The sequence below is a fragment of the Lynx canadensis genome, chromosome A3 (genome assembly GCF_007474595.2).
Source record: "Lynx canadensis isolate LIC74 chromosome A3, mLynCan4.pri.v2, whole genome shotgun sequence".
Classification (NCBI taxonomy): Eukaryota; Metazoa; Chordata; class Mammalia; order Carnivora; family Felidae; genus Lynx; species Lynx canadensis.
The window spans coordinates 58,771,601-58,777,418 of record NC_044305.1 but is presented as its reverse complement, the minus strand read 5'-3'; positions in this window follow the sequence as shown (position 1 = coordinate 58,777,418).

Here is a 5,818-nt window from a genome sequence, read left to right as displayed (position 1 = left end):
ATCTTGGCCGGAGTCAGATGTAGGATTTCTAGATTCCCCAATCAGGCAGGCCAGTTGGTTGGAACAGTACCTTCTTCCTCCCTTGAAAGGCTGATGTTTGCATGAGGCAGCTGAGCAGAGCCCTATTCACTGGGGTGCCAAGACTTTTTTTTTTTTTTTTTTTTTTAACGTTTTTTATTTATTTTTGAGACAGAGAGAGAGACAGAGCATGAACGGGGGAGGGGCAGAGAGAGAGGGAGACACAGAATCGGAAGCAGGCTCCAGGCTCTGGGCCATCAGCCCAGAGCCCGACGTGGGGCTCGAACTCACGGACCGCGAGATCGTGACCTGAGCTGAAGTCGGACGTTTAACCGACTGAGCCACCCAGGCGCCCCGGGTGCCAAGCCTTTGACTGGAGTTTGTGATCACCACTGGTTGCTTCTTGGCTTGACACCCACTGGAAGTCCTTGAGGGGACCATATTCAGGATTCTCAGAGTTTCTTGCAGTCCTGCAGCTTCAGAGCCACTGGGCATTTCCTCTCTCACCTACTCTGTCTCTACTGTGTTACCTATGATGTCCTCTCTATCAGGTCCCTCAAAGACAGTAGTTCTTGGCTCTGGCCACCTATTGGAATCACCTGGGAAGCTGTGAAATGTCTCAATGCCCAGCATACTATAGACTGTTTACATCAGAGTGTCTGGGGTAGTGCTCAGGCTTCTAGCTATTAAAGCTCCTCCAGGTGGTTTCATAGCAGCCAAGGCTGAACCTCAGTAGGCTTTCAGATCTCAAACATGGGCATTTTAAAAGCTTCTCAAAGTGACTTAATAGCTAGCTGAAGTTGTGAGACTGGCCACAAAGTAAGGGTCCCTATGTCCTACTGGTCTCTAAGTAACAATAACAACAAACATTTATTAAGCATTTACTATGTGCCTTTCACTGTTCACGTGTGTTAACCCATTTAATTTTTACAACACCTGAGTGAGGTAATAATTATAATAATAGCTAATGCTTGATTAGCACTGGGTATGCTGTAGGCACTGTGCTAAGCATTTTATCTGCATTGATTTATTTATAGAGGAGGCAAGCTCTGAGGCACAGAGAGGTTAAGTAATTTGCCTGGGGTCAAGGAAGGTGAAGGGTTTGGACATTCACCCAGATAACCCTGCTCCAGAGCCCGAGGGCTTTGTCTACAACAGCCTGGGTAAAATATGAGTGACCTAGAGTATGTGAGGGACTAAGAGAAAGGTCCTCAGTGCTGATGGTGAGATCTAACAGTGTGCTGCATAATTCACTTCCTCAGAGGAGGAGCTTGATCTGGAGTCAGAGCCTCTGGGTCAGCAGTTGAACAAGGGTTTCATAGCATATCCTGGAAAGGGGAGAAGTTCTGGAGCTGTAGTTCTACTACAGGAGTAGGCATGGAGGAAATATAGTCTGCTTTCTGTTCTTCCCACCTGATAACTTGGAAAGCTTAAGGATTTAGGGCAGAGAAAGAGCTGTTTGGTTGAAAACCCCATCTTTCTTGCCTCCTGGGTAGAGTGATTGCTGAGGCCAGTACCATGCATCTCTCCCTTCAGGGGACACCGAGGGACAGATAGCTGTGGGTATTTGGCTGAGCACCAAATGTGTTTCTGCCTTCCTAGCATCTATTCCCCTTGAATTGAAAATAACCCCCCAGCTTTACTTCGAAGACACACCCCTTCCCTATTCAGGCCATGTGGCTCACATGTGTTACCCACCCTCCTTCCTGACCCCCTGGAAGCAAGAATTTGACCTAGACATGGCCATGAGATTTGTCCAAAGGTGAGTATTGTATCTGAGCCAGGCCAGTGAGATTCAGTTCTGGACCTTTGGTGGATTGATTAAAAACAGAAGTGTTCTTCCTGCTGGGATAGCTGCGAATATCAGGCGGAAATTTGGAATGCTGGCAGCCATCTTGACACCACAAGGTGAGGGCTAGATTGTTTGCTCATGAGACAGAGCCGGGACTGAGTCCTAAGAACAGTGTGTCTGGATCCAGCTGTGAGTGAATCTACCATGTGTCATTCAGTGGTGGAAATCAAAAAGCCACTTCCTTGCTAAGCCGGTCTTACTTGGGTTTCTGACACATAGAACTGAAAAGATTCTATATTCATCCCAGCATTGCTTTATATTAGCTAATTAATCTCTCTGGACCTCAGTTTTCTCATCCATCAAATGAGGACTGTCTACCTCACATGGCCACTGAACATAAGATGACTTACGTAACGTGTGGGCAAATGGTAGGTCCACAATAAATATTAGCTCCTTTCCCCGGTTCCAAATATAAAACTAAAATCTGTATCTAAGGTATGATGAGAATTAAGACATAAAGTATAACCAAGTGAACCTTGCCTCAGGAAATAAAATATAAGTTGGCCCAAAAGGTTCAATCAGTAAGAATCAGAAAAAATCAAACCCCAGTTAGAAAATTAGCAAATGTATTTGTGTTGTAAAGAAATTCCCACAACTTAAAATCATAGGTAGAATGCACTGATCTTGTCAGTTACCCAGTCTTTTGAACAGAGATGCCAGTGAACTTCACCTACAGGGTGAGAAATTGGGGCTGAGAGGTGGAGGGGAGAGGGGTGTTTTCATTTCAGTCCTTTTCCCGCAGGCTCTTTATTTGCTAGTGTTGCTGTTGTCTTGTTGCTATTGTTCCTATTATAGTCATGTTTCTTTCATTCAAAAGTACATATCTATCTCTCTGGAAATTTATACAGATATCAAGAACAAAATTGGTCAACTCTAGTTGAAAAAATATCAATTTTAAAGGCAGCATTTTGAATTCATGAGAACTTTTGAACTGGGCTTAGCTAGAGATTTGAGGTTTCAGTCATTAATGGAGTGGAGGCTCAAAATATCATTTGCCTCTCCTCAAAGTCACAGAGCTAGTATGTGGTGGGAGAATTTAAGTCCAGTCGCGTGGAGCCTGAATCCAGCTGGGTCTTCTGAAGAATGCCCTGAGAAGGTACTAGTTCTGTGTGGAAGACCCTGAGGCAGCTGCTGCTGGAGCCAGTCCAAGGCCAGGTCCTGTGATGGCAGAGTGTGGTATTCTCTATTAAAAGAGCATTGTCTCCCAGGCCTGAGGGGCTATGAGTCTGGACATGCTGCTGGAATGTGCAGTCCTTCTTAGGACAGGTCTTCTTTTATTGGGAAGGGGAGGGTCTGAGTTAATAGCCAAGGAGGTACAGGAGGCTGTATAATGTCATGGTCTAGCTCTTGGGCTCTGGTTTCAGACTGGTTGAATTTACATCCTCCTTACACCTCTTCTCCTTTCCAGCTATGTGATTTTAAACAAATTACTGGGTCTTTCTGTGCCTCACATTGAGACAGGGAAACTGAATGACTCCATAAAGATCTGCTTTTTGCTCCTCTTCCTGTTTTTGTCCTTGCTAGGACCTGTATCCCCACTTTACACATACCTTGTAATGCAAATGGAGTATGTCCTCCTTGTAAGGGACAGGAATTAATGATTTCTCTAGAATAGATAACATCTAAGGAAGGACCAGGTGAGATGACCATCATATGCGTATTCCAGACCACGGATGCTAGACATCTCAACGCCAGGCCCCCTGGCTCTAAGGAATAACACCTGGGCCCTTGTCTGTGTTCTAACCTGGATGCCTGAGGGGACACATACACCATATCACTATCCTCAATAAAAACCCCAGACTCCAAAACAAAGACAAGACTCGTGCTTCTTTCCTTTCTGAGTCTCCCAGACACTCCATCTGTATCTGCTCTCTATAGATCTTCAGTAAACTCTTAACCTCACCTCCTGCTGGCTCATGTTTGATTTCCATCCTACATGAAGCCAAGGACCCTCTTGGCTGGTCCTGGGGGACCCCCTTTGGGTCTCCCAGACCCAGCCTGCTGGCATCAACAGCAACTTGTGACATGGAGATAGTACAGTGTTTGGCATATAGTATGTGCCCAGTGAAAGTAAGCTCGTCTGATTAGTTGAAGTCAATTCAGCAATCATGTATTGTGCACCTACTATGTGTCATGAGCTGTGTCAGAGCACAGGAGATTCAGAAAGGGTCAGGACAGACATGATCTATGTTCTCATGGAAAGCAGCTAGAAAGGCAGGTGGGAAACACTGACATTCAGTAAGTGAGATACAAGTATGGTGAGTGTGATGAGAGGGAAAGTGTTGGATACTGTGCGACTCCCTTCCCAGGCTGGAGCCCAGCACAGGCCTCCCTGAGACACAGATGTTTGAGGGGAGGTGGGAAAGACAAGTCTGGGTCCTTGAAGGGGTGGAGACTAGAAGCACACAGCACCACACAGGCAGAACCAGGCACTGGGTGTATATTCACAGAGAGGAAGGAGGATGGTGGTCCTCAGCAGTTCTGGGCCCAGCTGGGGTCTCTTGTCTTCAGAGAAGTACAGAGCTTACACAGAGCAGTCTCAACAGCCCCACCAGTGAGGTTTACATTCCACTCCTGGCAAAGCTTTCAAGTGTCTGAGTTTTCTGTCGCCAACAAAGCAAAGGATTTTTATTTATTACGGATAAATGATGTTCCATGTGATGTAGCAGGCCCAGTTGGCACTTTCCTAAGTGGGCTGTGTAGGTCAGGACTTCCCTCATTTGCACATTCCTTGCAGGCAGGTTGTCTGCATTTTTATCTTTGAAAAGCATCTTCAGAGAGCTTCCTGTCTAAGAGGAGAGGCTTGTAGGCATCCATTCAAGAAGCTGTCAGGGGGCATTCTAAGGTGTGTGTGTGTGTGTGTGTGTGTGTGTGTGTGTGTGTGTGTGAGAGAGAGAGAGAGAGAGAGAGAGAAACCACAGCAAATGCCATGGGTCCCCATGCTTGGTCATGGGCCTGACCTACTTAAATTATTGGAGGGTCTACACCAGAGGGGACTCCAGTGGCAAGTGGCTCTTAAATGGTCGTTGCAGCTGAACATCAAAGAAACCCATGGATCTGGCAGGGCATACCTCCTGTAGTTATTCACAAGACACCCAGTTGAATTCAGCCCATCTCCTCCCTAGGCCTGGCTCTGAGGTTGCCTAATGACTCAAGACCGGGGTCTGATGAAGGAGAAGGAACCCCCAAAGACCAAGGCTTTGAGAGGGATCCCAGAATTAATGAGAGGACTCCTTTGGACTTTTCCTCCCTGTGCTTTAGTTTCCTCATCTGTAAAAAAAAAAAAAAAAAAAAAAACAAAAACAAAAAAACCCAAAAAACTAATAGTGCCTCTTGCAAAGAGTCGGTTTGTAGATGAAATGAGTTAACACATGTGAAGTGCTTAGAAGAGAGCCAGGCAGATAGTAAGGGCCTGACAAATGCTATTATTATTGCTGCTGTTTTTAATGGCATTATGGTTTTGCTGTGGTTGTTGCTGCCAACCTTCACTTTTTCCTCTCCTTTCCATTAACTTCCTTAGGCTGAAGCCTGTGGGGGATAATCAGTGGCCTTCATCTGAGCAGGCCCAGCCCTAGTAGCCCTGGGTAGGAAAAATCCTATAGATTCAGCCTTCTCTGAATCTGTAATGACAACGGTGTAGCCTGTTTTTCCTAACCCAGAACAGAAACCAGGACACTTGCAACAACCCAGAGCTCAGAGGCCCTGTTGGCTCTTGGTGGGGACCATCCCCAGAGCAACAGAGCCATGGAAGCCATGAGAGGAGGTTCCTTAATGTTGGAGGAAATAGGGAATGAACTGAATTTATACTTGAGCTTTCTACATTTCTGACAGCAAATTTTGTCTTGATTTATATACTGTGCTGCCCTTAGCATCAGATTTAGCTCTCCTACCTGACCTAGAATATTTGTGATTTACAAATTGGAAAATAAATGGGTTTGCATCCTGAGA